This window comes from Nothoprocta perdicaria, unplaced genomic scaffold (assembly GCF_003342845.1).
Source record: "Nothoprocta perdicaria isolate Ctin4 unplaced genomic scaffold, notPer1 scaffold_420, whole genome shotgun sequence".
Taxonomy (NCBI): domain Eukaryota; kingdom Metazoa; phylum Chordata; class Aves; order Tinamiformes; family Tinamidae; genus Nothoprocta; species Nothoprocta perdicaria.
This window is the reverse complement of record NW_020455667.1, coordinates 8,800-27,039: the sequence shown is the minus strand read 5'-3', so window position 1 is coordinate 27,039 and position 18,240 is coordinate 8,800. Positions and strand designations below refer to the sequence as shown.

At 42.7% G+C, this 18,240-nt stretch overlaps 1 protein-coding gene across 1 annotated transcript in view; it reads right to left on the bottom strand.

Moving 5' to 3' along the window:
• Nucleotides 1-16,139, bottom strand: part of LOC112953149 (exocyst complex component 4) — a 100,771-nt gene extending 84,632 nt beyond the window's left edge. The window contains exon 1 of the mRNA XM_026046151.1: nt 16,123-16,139. The gene's annotated coding sequence lies outside the window, so the exon portion shown is untranslated. The remainder of the gene's footprint in view (nt 1-16,122) is intronic.
• Nucleotides 16,140-18,240: the final 2,101 nt, after the last annotated feature.

The following is an 18,240-nucleotide window of genomic DNA, read 5'->3' as shown; positions in this document are numbered from 1 at the left end:
TTTAGAAATTACCTCATTATTTTTTTTAGCTCATATCTGAGACAACAACGTCGGCTTCGCTTTCAAATTGGTAGAGATTAAAAAAAAAAAAACAAAAAAAAAGGGAATTCAGTATCAGGAGTTAATAGTGGCTTGAGATATTCTGGCCCAAAAGGGAGAAAATGCATATGGGGTTTTCACTGCCTCCTTGCAATTTTTACTATTTTATTTAACTTGCCAGGCTGGGCGGGTTTTTCTCCTTGTTTTGCAGATTATGGAATGCAGCGAGCGTTTGAACCTGGATCTCCCAACGTTTGCCGTAAAACCTTCCCTGAAAGCCACTTCTTCCTCAAGGGGAAAGGTTTTTTTGCAATCAAGACATTTCGAGCAGCTCCGATGCAGTTAGCGTTTATGAGACATGCCTTAGCACTAACCATGTTCCCAAACACTTCAACGAGGGCTGCTTAATTGCCCGTAATTTTCTGCCTCCACGTTCAGCACTTCAGAAGAGACACCTTCCCTTTGGAGGGCTCGCTTGGAACTCCTGTCAATTTTGGCAGCGTGATTTCTTTCCAGTCTGAGGAATTTGCTCCTTATCGGCTCCGCAGCATTGACTCAAATGATCAGTCTCCAAGGCCACATTCAGGGATTGCTTCCACAAAGAGGCCCTCGTCGCAAGCCTAAAAACTGCCTCTCCAAAGCCAGGCGCTGCGTGGAGAGCAGGGCAGAAGATGGCACTTCTGCTCCACAGCTTTCGCAGATCGATACCATGAACGGGTGTTATCAGCCAGGGAACCTGCAGCGTCACCCGGGAGGAGAGCAGAATGAGTGTCACCAAGCTTATCTCTGAAATAATAGACCTAATGTCATCGGCTTCTGCAGGGACAGCCACTGGTGTCCTTATGAGAACGCCGTCAAGGTTGATGGGACCACGCTCAGCTCTGACTTCCACTGCATCTTTTTATGCTTTCTGATAAATCCGTGATATTCTGTACTCTCTAAGTTGACTTACCCAGCACTTCTGATCTGCAGAACATGTTTAAATAGGGGGAAAAAAGTGAGTTAACTCTTATAGCACCTGGACTAGGTAGCCAAATAGCACTAGGCCGCTGTCAGATGGGAAAAGCGAGATGGAGTGATCTGATTTTGGAACAGGCGTTTTCGGTGAAGGGGACAATCGCACTTTTAAATATTAATTGCAGGCTTAAAAATTGCTAAGCCAACACAAGTGACCTAAAACTTGCGTTAGAAGAATGGCCACAGATGAGCAGCAAACTCGACTTTCCTGCTGGTGAGACATCTCCGAAGGCATCAGAGCTGCTGACCTGGGGTAACTTCTTATCCTGAAATAGCTTGATGGTATTTCTAAGGGTTTGCCACACTAGCAAGTAAATTGCTTACATAAAGCCATAGGAAAGGTCAGCGTTAGGGAGAGGATAATTAAGAAATTTTGACTCCCCGTATCTGCCATTAATCACCATCTCAGATCCCTCCCAAAGACCTGTGCCTTGATCTCCTGCAGGCTTTATCTTCATTAGAGAACTGAGTCATGGTGGTTGACGTGGTCTAACAGAACTTAATTTCTTGGCATAAACAAGACAACAGACTCATTTAATACTGGTAAGGATCAAGAGGATCTGTATTTCACTGGATACAACCCATAAGGTGAGAACAGATTACGTGGAAGCTGTCAGATAGCAATGACTCTCTCCCAGAGATTTTATGAGTGCTCAGCAACACTTGTGATGAAGAGGAAAATGGTCAAGAGCTTGAGGAAGCAGAGTTAAACTCGGTATCAGGAGGAAGTTATTAAGAATGAAGCTGTGCAAGGCATGGGGTACAGGATACTGATGAGAGAGACCTCAAGTTTGAACGTTCAAGAATAATGTGATTAAATGACAACGATAATGAAAGACAATTTCTGAAGTCTTCATTTAATAAGAGATCTCTACTGTAGAAGTGTCTGAGGAAAAGAGAAACTTAGTGTGGACCTCAGAATATCTCTTACAGGGAATATTCCTACAGGACCAGAAATTTGACGCTCTGAAGGCGCAACTACTTTACCAAAGAAGCCTAAAGAAGGAGGCTTGGGTTAAATTGGCTGTGAGCTGACATGGTCGAGGCTGACTTGTCCTCACCACATTTTTATTGGCAATGACCACTTCTAAGTGCAGAGTTATCTTCTTATCCTTGGCTGCCCATCCGTGTCACTCTTCATAGATTTCCCTAGATTTCAAATAACTTATCCAGATTTAATCTAAACTTTCTAAGGGGTTTTACAGTTTATCTAAAATCAATTTGAGAGCACTTTCCTCAAATGTTCCCATTTTACCTATGTAAGCCATCCACATAACTACTAAGATGTCCAAAAAGCAGTCAGACCTATGACCAGATATCAATATTTACAAATATACGTATCAATATTTACAAATATACATATTTACCACATTTTGTATACAAAATATCGTAAGAAACCACATTTTGATCCAAGAGCCACCTATAAAAATACATTAAAATAAAAACATTGACAATATTAGCATGTTAATAAAGCAAAGCAGAGCAGCATCGGATGCAGGTGCCACGTAAAGGACACTTCAAAGGGGCTTTTGGGCATACACTCATGTACATAAACCCAAGTTAGAGGAAATAAAGTCACGTGGGGAAAACGCTGTGTCACTGTGCTGTTTTATCCCCTGCTATTTTCTTCTCACTCTGCAGAGAGTGAAATTCAAGATACAACTCACTGTAAAAACAGGCCGTAAAGAAGGGCCTCAGAGGAGCTGCTTTGATTCACATGCCATTTGCTTTGATTATTCTGCTAGAAAAAGGACTATTCCGTCGTAATTTACTAGTGGCTTCTGAAACAGTATCAACAATCTCGTTTAAAACCATCTCTCACTGGCACCCGAAAGCTGAAGAAAAACCCATAAAGGTTCAACGCGCTGCAGGGAGAATTCTCCAAATGTGTGAAAATGAGTCACGCGGCACTTTTTCCGGAGTGAAAATTCCCCTGCTGCCGAGCAATTACGCTTAGTTAACACAACCACGATAGCTGGCGACCTGCAAAATGCTGAGGTGATTTCCTGGGATAAAAATGCCAAGCGAGGTGGGCTGCTGATGGGCACTGCAGATAGGAGAGGGGGTCATTTGAACACCTAGAGGGGACAGCACTGTTCCTGAGGACGCTTCTAGAAAAGGTCTGGAATGGATGGAGTTCTTGCAGACGGCAAGTAGGAAGAAAAAAAATAGTAAAAAAACAGAAATCTGCATCTTATATTGAATCCAGAGCCTGCATTTTCAAAGTAATGCACATTTTTTAACTTGTTTTATCTTCCTATGAAAGCATTTGAGGTGATTTGTGGCTACAATTAAGCATTCCCCTTAGACAGAAAAGCACTTGCGGGGAAATGAGGTATCTTTTGGTAAATGACAGTCGTTTGGATTGAAAAAAAATGAAAAAGGAGGGAAAAAAAGGCAAGCTATTTCAGAAAATTTAATTCATTCTAACTCACAACTTAATTGCATATGAGGACTGTCTTACCTAGGCTGAGAGCGTATAATAAAAAACATAAAACCTAAAAAAGTGACATGGATTGATTTAGAAACCTAGAAATCTCACCTTCCCTTGGCTTTCTTCTGTCTTCTCGTTACAAGATCTCACACAAAATAAGATTAAAAGAAACTGCAGACGAGTCATTGCAAATGCATAATATCAACTTCTCTTTTTCTTAATGATGATGTTAATAGCATCTGAAATTCCCTCCTCAAACAAATGAATGGCAGCCAAAAAATAAGATATTCCAAAATCTTAGTAAGAGACTTTTACAGACATTCAAACTAAATTTATATTTCAGCTCATTTCATTTTTCTATGATCCTAAACTGGTCTCTTCCCCTGTTAGTGATTAAAACTTGAAGTTGCCAGAAGGAACATTTTGGCAAGCTTACACATAGTGAGGAATTATCAAGGTGATATCAGAAATCCTTGGACCCCTGCTATGGACAGAGGAGTAAATTGCAGACTAGCTCCAGTCTCAAGGCAGCTAAAACAGAGGGAAAAAAAATCAAAGCTCCAGGTTCTTGAAGCTTTGAAGACTTCAAGACTGAAGACATGTTCCAGCTCAGAGAGATGCCTAGAAGACCTCTGGTTGTCCACTTACGGAGTAAGAAGCCCACACACCCAAACACAGCGGGTTTCAGAAGGTGGTTGGTAGGTGGGACAGTCAAAGGCTACTTTCTTCTGCCCAACTCTTTGATAATTCACAAGGCACAGCTCTGATATCCATATTTACTGCAGTAGTGACAACATGGCCAAGCATGGAGGTGATCTAATGCTACGTCCAACCAAACTTGCACCACGGATGCCCTTCTTGTGACTGGTTTGCTTGGAAGCAGTTGTTTCAGTTACAGTCCCCAAAATGATCTAGCTGGAATAAGTTGGACAAAGGGGGAATAAAACCTATTTTTTATCCATTCCTCACACTACTCCATCCTCTCCTGTCTTCTCTCCCAAAGTGAGATATACTGATGTTCCTGCAGTGCCAATAGGTACCAATTATTATACATGGATACCATACAGTAAATTCAATTAAATTATAACATCCACTGTGGCCACCAGACCAGGGATCATCCATCACTGAAGATCAATCAGGTAGGTACTAAAGTAACAGAATGCACATTATTTTCACATAAATCTTAGACCATAGGGAGTTGTTTTGCTTACATTATAAGTTACCCTCGAATGGATATCTCTCGGAGGAGTGTGCAGATGATGAATATCTTGGTGTACACACGAGAACACTGCAGCTTCCATAGGAAGTCAGTCTTGAGGTAGCTACATGCAGGGGACAAGAGTAGGAAAAAGGATCTTCTCCAGGTGACCCAAAATATCATTAAAATAACTGTATATATTTAAATTATGCGTTTTTAAGAGTATAAACAGCTATGAGATGCTCACTGGAGATTTAGCTATGCTAGCTGTATTTAAAATTTGACCAGCTTCCCCGAGGCAAAAAAGACATTAACTACCTCCTATTTTAAAATATGCTGTAGGAAACAGCCAGGAAAGTAAGATTTAAGAAAAATGACAAGTGTTAACTGAAAACACCAACTTTGGGGCATTTTTTTGGCTAAAATATCAAGATTTCTGCTTCATGCAGCTTCCTGGTAGCACTTGCTGGAATAGGTTCTCATTGAAGGAAAACATGGGCTGGACTTTCATAGGCCTCCTTGTCACCAGTGGTCATCTCAGTTCTTGGTCCCCTACACAAAGAGAAATCCCTCATCCAAAAAAACTACCCTTCATTGACATGAAATAGCTGTTTTGGGTAGTTTTAAGGCTTCTGGATATGCCCCATATTGCTGGCAGCTTTGGCACTGGCCTGTGAGAAAGTCCAAAACTATTTTTTTTTTTAATAAAAAAATAATAATAATAGAAAAAAACAATGTCCTTAGAGAATCTTTGTGCTCTGGGTGCTCATCCAGAAGACTGAAGTAAATAATCTTTCCCTCCCATACAGGTGTAATAGAAGAATAAACACGTCCTTGCTTTGGAGTGCTCAGATGCTGTTCTGGATAACATGCACTCGTGTCCATGAAGAAATTACAATTTATCAAGCAACAATACTAAAAACATTCCCTACTTAGGGCTCATCTAATGCCCCAAACCCACTTCTTTCTGAGTTAGCACTTTATTTCAGGACAAAGTACAATTTCTATGGATGTCTCCAGAGGGAAATATCAGCTTGCATTTGGGCCTCAAGGTGCAGAGCTAGAAGTGTTGAGATCTAAGGCTTCAAAATGCCTATCTCAAAGCTTTGCTATTATGGGATGCATCGGGGTCCTGGCAGCCTCCAAAAACTCTTGGTCAACCACCACTGCCTCAAGCGAAAACATTTTTCTGCTCCATTTCAGGGTCTGGGGAACCTGCTTTCCAGCAGTAACTCAAAACCATTACTGAGAAAGGAAAGCTGTGAAACGGATATAAACACTGGCAACGTGGGCAAAATACAGGGAAATATACTGTAGAGTGCTACGTTGCATCACTCAGAAATGGAGACACTGAACTTCATGCTGAGTTGTGTCCCTGCAAGGATGTTATTTCCCCTTCTGCAGATGAAACCAGGCAACTGCTGGTGCCACAGGTCTGGATTTGGCATTTACAGAGCTGGGAAACCCAAGAGGAACCCTCCAAGGGCAAACACAACACCGCTGCTTGTCCTTCAGACCCATGCGGATCAGTAACTTGAGTTAGTAACTTGAGTGAGAGTTGGTAGCTCATCCTTTGATGAAGATGGACTCAAAAAGAGGATCACGAGTCTGACCAGAGTTCTGGGACAGTGAGGTGAGGCGAGCTCAGAGTCAACTTGCAGCAGTGGCTGGCACCACTCGAAGTTTCCCTGAGGTTACCTTGCTCCAGCACTGAGCAAAGAAGCCTTGTTGGTCTTCTGCAATCAAAACAGGTCGCTGTTTGGCCTGTTCAATTCCTTCTCAATGCCCCTGCTAGGAAATACTGGAAAGACCTTGGGCTTTGGAGAAATTTATTTATCCTAGAAGCAGCTCATTGCAGAGAAAGGCATAAACCTTCTACCCAAGAGTGCCTTGTTGGTTCAGTGCATGAGCTCAACAAGGGCTGTCAAAGCAAGTCTGTGGCTTCCCATGAGGGCAGCCCCATGAACTCCGCTTGCCTCCTTGAGACAGACGACCTTCCACATAGCTTCTTCTGCATGTTTCCGAAGGCCCTTCAGATCAGATTTAAGAGGAGAACTAGCTCAGAGGTTCGGTCTTATGCTAATGACCCTACAACATGTTGCCTAGTGGATTTTTTTTTCTCCATAGTAACAAGACTAAACCTCTCCTGATGTCCATGTTTGACAGCATTATCCATTTCCTAACAAGAAAAGTCCTTTGCATCTCAAGACCTTGGACACAGCAAAGAGCATCAAAGCATGGCTCTGTTACCCACATCTCACCATTGACCTCAAACACGGTTTGATGACCAACTATCTGATGATGATTATGGCTTTAGTTTTACACTGATCTGGAGGAAGGCTTCGGGCAAACACCACTGCCCTTCTGAGTGGGCGCCACCAAACCTCTGCATCTGCAAACCACCAGCCCAAAACCCAACGGAGACTCAGCAGAGCCGTCCAGCTGCCTCCACATTATACTATTGCTTCATTGATGGAGATGATAATCCAAAATGACCACTGAACTAAATTACCTGCTGATGATCCATTTGTAATTTAAATCCAATCCTGCAGAAGCCAGAAGATAAATGTACTCAGCACGGTCAATCAATCTCCCTCTCTACAGAAGTTGTGCAGCGTCTTTATTTTACGTGGACCTGGGGCATACGGATGCTTAAAGGCACTGGCTCATGTGTGGAGCTGCGCAGAAACAGTCAGAACTGGGTGATCCCACCACTGTTCAGGTTTTAACTCCCTGTATGAGCAATGCTTTGCTTTTCATAGCATGACTTCACTACTACTGTCTAGTTTGGCACTGTATTGAGTAGAAAATACAGGCAATTTTGCCTAAATGGTATTATAATCTTGAACAAATTTGCCGGTCAATCCTAAACAAATGCCTCCTTACCTCTTAGAAATACTGGGAGGTTTCCTTAAGCGCATATAAAATCCAACATCATGCATGGAGATGTTGATAGAGCCAAAACACACAGTCATCCCATTAGACAGAGCCAGTGGAAAAAGGGCCCTTGCTAACTCTAACTTTCCCTGTTATTCAACCCTATTTATTTTAATGTCTCGGTGCATTCACTTTGTTGACCCTCTCTCAAATACTGCGATAAAAGAAAAGAAATAGCATCTTCTTCCAAACACAACAGTCTTTTAAAAAATTATCTTATTATTTGCATTATTTTTAAATCTGATCTGGTGGCACATTCTTTGTGCTCAAACCCCACAGCTCTCAATCTGGTCCCTGTAAAAAGTAACATATGCTGCCTATAAATCTTTAAAATGGCTCTATTAATAGAGTAGCTGTGGTGACAGCTTTATAAATGGGCACCATCTTTATGCAAACTGTTTTATTAGATTGCATTATAATGATTTGTAATGAGAAGGCAAGGATGGATTTGGAGCGGATGGAGACTCGGAAAAACTCCAGGCAGCCTGAGGTTTTGGAGAACATGAATTGTGTGTGGTAGTTTGCAACAACACACGCCACTGGATTAGCTTTGCTACAGTCTTCTGCTCCTCTGTTCAGTCAGATGGTCCTCCAAAAACTCGTTGGGGCAAAGGGAAATCCCAATTCAAAAGATTACAAGTCTGATTTCCACCTGGGGCACCTGTGGGACTGGATACCTTATGAATCTACTGTTTCACGAACAGCCTTGCTCACTTTGCACACCAACACTGTTCCATCCATAGATGTTTCTGGAAGGAATCGTTCCTTCCACTGTTCCTAGAAGGAACCACTACCCAGGAGGTCTATGGCAGAGCAGTGACTTCCTATACATCAAGGAATGCCCTAACCAGTGGCTCATCCCTTAACCTTCCTTGGCACATTCCAACACTCAAGCCAGTCCCAACAAAGACTGGGCCTTGAAACACATCAGATGTAGATGAACAGCCATATGTGACTAAGGTAACTACACCTGTAAAGAGCAACTCCTGAAAAGAGGTAGATTTTGATCATGAGGAAATCTAAGTTTTCTGTCTAGTAGCCAAAGTGGAGGTATGGAATTGCAAAGAAAAGGGAGTCAGAAAGGGAAGTCATAAATACAGCAGGACCTATTTGCAGACAAGCCTAACTCCAAGAAACTCTGTCATTACATGAAGAACAAAGCAGATTCCTAGATCATTCCCACGTATCTTATGGATAGGAAAATGTTTGAGTAATCCAAAAGGATGTTCTGTGATCTAGGAATAGCCAGATTCCCTGGTGAGGAAGACTTGATTCCACAAAATAATGGGATAAATAAAAAATCTTGGAAAGAAAGCAACTGGCAAAGTGCAGCCAGTAGTTCTACACATGGGACTAGGCTGCATGCAGGCAGTAGACCTAGAAACAAGACCATAAAAGACTTTCCAAGGAGACCTTGTAAATATGCAGACCACCAAAAAGCCTGATCTGTTAATGAGAAAATCAGAGCCAGGGAGTCTGTGTTGGAACAACCTGGGCTTCTCTTCTGCTTTCTTCATCACTGAGCATAAAAACTCCCTTGGTAGCATCAAGAGCATCTACGTCTGCCATCTCATTAAGGACAATAATGTCCTGAGGGCCCCAGGACTCAAAAACACGGGGCTGTAGCCAGAGGAGGAACGACTGCACTAGAAGGCAACAGGCATCAGTGTGCTGAGCCACTTCAACAGGCAACTTTACAGCTCTTTAATGAGGGTAACGATTTTATGGCCTTGGCTTGAGGAAAAAAACACAGTCATTAAGTACAGCACCATCTTTTCTAAATTGTTCTGTTCCTTACTGATTAAGGAGTATCTGTATTCTGTGGTACGCCCATCTTTGCCTGTTTTGGCTTCTTCTGAGCACAAACGCTGCAAGCCCAGGGCCACATCAAAATTAGGAACAATCGGGTAAATAAACACGAAGTCTCTCCTGAGGGCTTGCTGTTGTAATGAATACCTGTTGCTCTGCAAAGTGAACAAGGAGAAGCATGGACAGATGACAGTCTGACTGTGGGAGAACTGTGTTGCCTCACAGAGAAATGCTGGTTCCTTCTGTGCACCTCCACTTTGACCTTTGAGGAGACCCCAGCTGCTAATTCAGCTCCTGACATTCATCAATGAAGGGCTCAAATAGGGCCAAGCAACAATGACTGTGCTGCCTTGAGCAGGACCAACCCCTTGAGCAGGATCAGAACTGGATCCCTATGGATTTTCATGCAGAGAGACATGATCTCAGATGCCATTGAACTTGGTTGGATTTTACTCGTGCTCTGCACTCCCAGTCATGCTGAAATTAGGAGAAAGATTATCCGCAATGCTAATTCCTCCCAGGAAGCAAGCACACACACAAATTCCAAAGTGCAACCCTGGGCACGACTCCTTTATCTTCTCACCGTCCCCAAACATACCCCATCACAAAGAAAGGCTCAACGTCTTGTCAAAACTGGTGCCAACCACAGCTACGTCCCCACTGATGAGTTACAGCTATTTCCAAGAGAACACAGAGATCCTGTATATAAATAGGAGCCAACATAAACACATTGCACATTTGAGATCTAGATTACAAATCAAGGCAGGCTATGCTAAGCTCCACGCAGCTTCACCCTAATCACGTTCATTAGGAAGTTGGCAGAGAAACTTAACTCAATTGGGGCACGCTAATTTCCCTATTTAGGAAGGCAAGAAAAAGTGATCAAAGAAGCAGCTGTGCTGCAGGCTCGAGCCATTAATAAGCAGGCACCTTGTCTACCGAGCCAACGCTGCGGAAAGAAAAGGCATGATGCAAAGTTTGCCACGTGCCCTTGAAGATATTTAGGGAAGTGAAATTGCAGCACAATTTCAATAGCCACCACTATTTATCTGAAGGGCTGCGATGAGGCTCATTGGGTTCGTTTTATGAGAAAAGAGCAAATACAGATGAAACTCAGATATGTTTGACTTGCCTCCAATCATCCATCGCAGCCAACATGCAGGGGCTGGGCCAAGGCGGTAACTGATGGTTTGGGAAGAAACAGATCCTCATCCTAACAGCCCTGATCAACAACTGCTGCTGGAGGCACCAAACAAATTACATCGCGTATCTCCATTATGGATCACATCCCTCTTTTCCAAAGGGTGAGGACACTCACTTCAATGCCCTCCACGATTTATGACGCCAGGAATCACACTAACTAAACCAGTTCCTCGCATAGCTCCATTTGTAAATGATTTTATGTTTTAGCCCCAATCTTAAAAAACAGAAATGAGGAACTGCTGGCAGATGATGTGTTGTACCCCAGACGGTTCCCTTCTGCTCCCAGACAGAGCAATCCTTAGGAAAGGCATGTGATTTATTAGTCTAATAAAGTGAACAAAGCTGCTGGAAAAGACTGGAAAAACACCCCGGATTGCACTATCTTTGGGAAAACTGCTTTCTGACTCTGGTTCACACCATTTTATGTTTGTATAGTGGAAGTTTTATTATCCTGTAATTAGTTTATGCTGATCATATACAGTGCATGCAAAGCAACATTTGGTCTTATAAATATATAACTGTAGAAGATGGCGTCAGAACAGTTTGAAGAGCACCAAGACCCTGGATTATAGACTACTGGATTAGAGAGGGCAACATTTTAGAGTGCGGCAAAATTATCTTTACGTCCAAATGCGGAACTGGCCACAAGCTGTCTACTCAAAACACTCATTGCTGCACTCTTAATTCAGGGCTGCGAGATGCTGGCAAGATGCTACCAAGGTTGGACAGACGTTCTCCACACAACACATCCAAGATGAGATGCTGACCGCATGGTCATGCTGATGGTGGCTCCATGGATGACGCTGTTCTCCTGCTACCGTGAATCAATGCTGGCAGATGAATTGGCAGAACAGGCTTTAATCCATATTTAACCCAGCCAGTGCTGCTCCACTTGAGATGGGATAGAGGCTTTGTGGCTTCTAATCTTTACTGGTACTGGCTCATCGTGTCACCTTCAAAATCTTGTTATGGGCAAAAGGGACCAGCACACACATGCCAGGCAGCTATTAGTCCCCTTATATGTTAGTTAGCTATCAAGATACAGAAAAACGCTCTTATTTGTCTGTTTAAAATAACACCATACTGTCTAATTAATAGAGAAAAATCTAATTAATAATTGCAATAGTCTGAAATTTATTATGTGAGGATCTACTAATCTCTACTCCTTTTTCCTCAGTGTGATGCTCATCCCTCCAAGTCCTTCTTGATGTTGCAGCTGATGGCTTCAGCCTTCCCAGGCTACGAAGGGAAGGAATTTCCAAGGAAGTCCCTCCCAAGGAAGGTTTTCTCCAAGAGGAGTGGGATGTCCACGGTGACTTTGCTTCCTGCCCAGCCATGGGTCCACTTGGGGCTGGTTTTAACCCTCTTCTCCCTTTTCCTGGTCAGGAGCTGAGCAGCTCCCGTCACGCCAGCTTGGAGGAGCTACAGACTTTGTGATAAACAAAATAATAATGAAAAAAAAAACAAACCAAAACACATTTACTGGTTTACAAGGACATTTCTTACAGCAATAGAGGCAGGCATCGAGCCTGAACTTTAAGCCACTGCACATATTAAAGTCCTGCAGGGCAGGACATTATCTCAAAGCGAGTCTGGTGAGCTCGGGAAGATGAAATAAGTGGAAGAAAACACTGAGAATGGAGCAGACATCATTCAGCCTTACAAAACACGGCTGCGTTTTCCTGCAAAACCATGCCGGCTACCTGCATTGTAAACTGTGCTCACTCTCCTCATAGCCCTTTCTTGCAACTCGCACTTTTTCAATTATCAAAAATAGGTAAAATGGGTAAAAAGTACAACTAAAGGAAGGCTAACAATGAAGACTCTCCGAGTTCCTGAAAAGGGTGGATGTTACAGCAGCTTTATTTGGGATATTTTTTTTTCCACCAATTTTCTTTTCGTCTATTGTAAGAATGGGAGCAGAAATCAGGAGCCTAATACTTATTCCAGCTCAGGCAGCTCATGTGAATCATTTCAGCTTTCTGTATTTCATCTTTTTCTCTGCAGAGGAGTGTGAAAAGTGCTTGAACAGTGTGAATAATAACTCAAGCAGGGGCTGCTGGATTCCTCCTTGCAAGAAAAACATTTTCAGAGATCTGAGGTGTCATGTACAAGGCACCTTAAGAAAGGTCTGATTTCCCAAAGTGCCTAAATCTGCCTCATTTTGAGCATGAGGCTTTCTGGGCGCTCAGTGCAGAACACCAGGAATCAAGATGCCCCAAAGTACAATTTGCTTTTGAAAGCAAAGGCCAAGGCACTCTGCCAGTGAGATGTTTATATGGAAAACTCTGACTGAGAAGATGTCCTTTCTGTTTCACCCCCTGCAGTTCTAAGTCTCACCCTTCTGCAAAAATATCCAGGAATTTACGCTTCCAGGAAGGAGAACCAAGCTAGGAGCTCCGGCAGTTGTAGCAGAGCTGCAGAGATGAGAACCTTTTCTTACGTTCCTGTGACAGCAGACACCATCTGTGCTTGATCAGGACACCTTCCTGTGAACTTGTAACTCAAGTTTCAAAACTTTCAGTCCATGGACCTCTCTGCTAATGGACCTCAATGGGTTATGATACCTTATGAGTGGGCAAGGCTAGTGGAGCAACCAGTCCTTGGGATGCTCCTTCTCATCATTCATTTCAGCTTAGTGGCACCACCTCAGGCGAATTCAGTTCTGAGCAGGCAACGTGTCCATGAACTGAAATAGCTATTCCCATTCAGAAACCTGAATGATGTTTCCCAAGCTGAACAGTTGGATGATTTTCTCCTTTGGATCTCATAAACTAGACAGATCCTACCAAAGGCACCACTCCCAGCTTCTGCTATGAAGTGGCAAAAACCTAGACACAAGGGAGCTGTTGACCAACATTGAACTGTCATCTGGTCCACTCCAAACAACTGCAATGGATGCAGCATCTCTAACTTCATCTACTAACACCAAACGTGCATTTTTCATAGGAAAAATAAAGTGGAAGAATATACTTCAGTTTGCCACACCTACTACAGTCTCTCTTTGGACATTTATAATTGACAAATAAAACAGAAACCACAGCAAAAAAATAATGGTTTTCATCCCTTCCAGCAGTACAATAAAAAAGGCGAATAAAAGAGTCTTTGTTCCTAGAAGATCAGGCATGCATAGCGATATCATTTGTTTCTTAAATACTTATCTCAAAATCAAGGCTGCTACTAGGCCTGTTATGCACGTAGCCCTATAGCTGGACTTGACAGACATCAGGGCCCGTCCCCAACATTAACGAAGGTGTCAGACTCAAGTGAAGTCAATCTAAAATTTGTAAGGATTAGAAAATGGGTTGTCTACGTTCTTCATTTGCTTTCTTATTCAGATTTTTGAGTTGTCACAGACACCTTTTCCAGTTGACTTCCATAGGCATCAAGACCACAAAAAAACCCCAAACAAACAAAAAAACCCTTTGCTCCCTCCCAAATATTGCACTGATGTAAAAGCAGAGGCAAAAAGATGTTGACTGGCATCTCCTTGGCAAGAAGAGCGAAGCTCAGACCCATGCTGCTCACCGAAACACAGGCCCTTGCTCTATCTACCAGGCACAGTTTTTCCTCCAGGAACCTTTCCCAGATTTAGTGAATATTTTTTTTCCCCTGTACTCCCTCAAACTTATTTTATCTTTTTTTTAAGGGTAAATCATCCTCTACCTCCCAATCTTACTCCCAAGGTCGCACGTAAAACCTCACGTTCTTCTTGCTACTCCTCTCCACACTCTTCCCACTTATTTCCCTCCCTCCTTGGGGCACATCTTTAACCTGGACATAGATCTCCATCTGAATTCTCTTGTTTTGAAAAAGCAAAACTATGTGGCCAATTTGCACCCCGACTTTTCTCTTTAATCCATATTTCCGATCTGACAACATTATTTTTATTGTAAACCTATCACTATCTATTGTATTTTATCACTTCTATTGTAAGCTCAGTACTGTCTCCTTTTAAGGACCTAAGTTTTCAGCGTCCATCAGTCCCGATCTCCCATGAAATGTTCCTGAAGTTGCCACGACACGCAGACAACCACAACACAATCGAGCAGGATCCCCCTCCTGATCCTAATAAGCGGATTATTCCTTTCTGATGGAAATAAGGAGCCCTCTCTCTGCTGCTATCTCTACAATCGCTGGCATTGCTCAACTGCCGCATTTCATTTTTTAAAAAATTAACAGTTACAAGGGATAATCTCCCCAAGTGCATCCGCGGAGAGGATCTGATCCTGAGCGGGGCAATAAAATTGCAGCAGCACACAGTACATCTTAACTTAAATCTTCACTTAACGCTATATGAAGTACATTAAGGTATCTTTGGATTTTCCATCTCCTCTCCTGCAGATTACCAGGGCTTATCTCCCTCTAGACTGCAGTGTACCCAGCGCTCACAACACCCCGCACTGCGGCGTTCGTGGAGGAGCCAGCCGGGAGGAGCGGAGATCCTTTAGAAAGAAGTTCCAACAGGAGCTAAGGAGTGAAAAAAATACTTTATTAAGTAGTTCTGACTAGCACAGCTACCTGGCAGGATGTGGTAATACTGAATGTCCTCATTCTGATGTCCTCAGAAGCTATTTACTTCTCCAGGACCATGGAAAAAATGATCATGAAGGAAGGGAAGGAGCAAAAGCGGTTGGGTTGTGGAGTGTCCTTCTCTGGAGATCTTCCAAATCCTCTTGGATGCAACCAGGTGCCCTGTGCTCTGGGTGTCCCTGCTGGAGTAGGGGTTGGAGTGGATGATCCCTAGAGGTCCCTTCCAACCTCAACCACTCTGGGACTCTGTGACCTAGACTAAAGTGAAGAACTTGAAGCATGGTTGTGCCCTCCTGCATGCTAAAGGAGCCCCCAACTACGTAGCAAACTTAGTCTTCATCTCCCATGTACATAGACCTGCTTGGTCTTTGCAGATCAGCCTTCAGTTCTGTCTGCCCAATAGGTTCAAGACAACTAGAAAGTGGGCTGGGTATCTTCTCCCTTACAGGAATATGGAAACTATTCCTGTGGAATATATGGAAACCCTTTTTTCTTTTTGGCATAATGCATTTTTTCTTTTGTCTGCCTAGGAAGCACTGTCCTATTGAGAGCAACCCACTCAACACACACGTTTCCTTAGTTGTGCTTCCGATGTCAGCAACGCCGATTCAAATGAAGGGATTAACTACACAATGTCTTAGCACTGCTTTAGGCTGCTTAATTCTGCCTCTGTTTTTGCAAAGAAAAACGAGAAAGTCAATCTCAGTTTCAACTTTGATTTCTGTTCAAGCTCACCACTTACTCCTCATGCACAAGCAATTGCTTGCTTTGAAGCACTGCCCAGCAGTACGTATGCAACACTTAAAAACATACATACTGCTTAAAATAAGCATGCAGAGATAACACAGACATGCACATATCCATATACACAAACACAGCCCAATTACAACTGTTTTTTTTTTAAAAAATGCCTTTGGGGTCAAATCTGACCTGAAAGGACCCCCTTACTTACCAGCCTACTGCTCTTCCTACAGGACATCATGCTCAAGGAGGTCCCGACGAGCTCATCTGGAGCAGCTCTGCACCTCCAGCACTCTCCTGCCTTTATCAGGATGCTTTTGCCTTCTGCCTATTCCCAGCAGATGCTGGAAAGGACTCGTAATGATGCTGTAATCAAGACCTGGTGATGATGTGCAATTAGAGACTCATGGAAGAAGTTTGGGAAGCTCTTTTGGAGAAGCAGCCTCGGCTGTCAGCTCTCCAGATGGAGCTGCAAGTGCTTCCATATGGCTCAGCTGTGAACCCCAGAGAAGGAAGAGGGGTGCCCGGAAAAAGGAATCCAGAAGTTGTGTTTTCCCTGTTTTCCTCCCTAAAACACTGAAGACATGCACGGCTCAAGGATGCTCGGAGAAAAGACCAGCTAAAAAAAGTTTAACAGCCAGCAAAGGAAATCAGTATAAATGTGAATCCTTAACCTATGCAGCAATCTTAGGCTAAAGGGTGTTTTTGGCAAGAAAAATCAAGAATGAATTCGGGACCTAGAGGCATTTACTACATCCTGCATTCCTGCAATGAAAACAACAGCCAAAAGGGCTATTATATTTTAGAAAGTGGGGTAGAACCGCATGCAATAGGCATTTAAGGGTCTCTCAGGAAAGCCAGGCTGTCTTTTGTGATTTTCAAATTTCCAGATCAAGACTGAAGAAATCACCGTTCTCATACTTTCTTCTCGACTCTGCTTTTTGGCAGCTAAACAAACCAGCATCCAGACAAGATGAAAGTCCAGTCTGGTTAAAAATACAAAACCCTACAAACAAGAAAATCAATTCTGGACAAAAGTTAGTGAAAAAAGAACTTTCTGCATTTTTTTTCTTACCCTTTTCATTCACTCTTGACTGAGGACCACACTGCAGCACAGAGAAAGGTAAAGGCTTTATAGCTCAACAGAAGACACATTAAACATTGAACAGACACTGACACTTGATCCTAATCCAAAAAGAAACTTCATCACTCTTTGCATTTACAAAGCCTTATGTTGACTGTAGAGCACTGTCTGAAAGAAGTCAAGAAAAGTTAATTAAAAAATAACATGCCTGGTATTTTATCCTTTTCCCTGCTCTCTTCTTTCACCTTCCTCTTTTTCTATGACCTTAAGGAACAGAGGACCCAAAAATTAAGTCAATGAGGAAAAAAAAGGATGATTAAAGTCATACAAGAGATGGTGTGCTCGCAAAGAAAGCATTTCTATTCCATTATTCCATCCCTAGATCAAGAAGTCTTAACATGATTAATTCTTCTCTGCTGATGAGAGCTGACACACACTGCAGAAAAAAAAATCTCAATATTTGGCCAAATCTCAAATGTGATCTGAAAGGCAGTTTGAGAAAGATGGAAATAAAAGGTTGGCAGCCCATGACTCCCTGCCCAGTGTGCAGCCCGGCTATGGGAGAACCAAGTTCTGGTTCTCCTGGGCTCCTGGGCACAGAGCAGCAAAAGCCAAACCTGGGGAGGGTAACCTCAGACTAGGGGTAGCCTCTGATGAGACACTCAAAAAACACATTTAAGGCCGAGAAGTTTTATTTTTCTTTCCCAAAATGGAGTTCCCAGGGAAACAATGGTGTTTTTGGTGCTTCTACAGCAGCAGAATAAGGAACCACCACCTTTCCTGGGTGGTCTTTGCAGTCAGTCCTTGACTCTTGGGCTCCAGGGAAACAACCGATGACAAGACTGCATGAAGAGGGATGGTAGCAGTCATTAGAAAACTACTGTCATTGTAAGTTCCCAGCAAATCAATCTGCAATCATGATTTTCACTATTTAAAAAAAAAAAAAAAGCTTGCACACAAAACATTGCATGTTTGAGATACTAAGAAGCCAGGACAAGATGTACAAGTCAGTAGCATTGAGTAAGCTGTTAAAAAATATCAATTTATAGACAAGGACATTAAATACTTTGTATTTAAGCATTTTACCGAAATGGCAACTGGCTATAAGTGTCAGGATTTTGAAAACGCAAAAGTTTGTACCCTACAAAACTAAAATTATCTTTACAATGCGGCTTTGGAACGGAAATTTCAACTCCAAAGGTAATTTTCCATTGACGGTGCTCACGGATGCATGAATTATACTCA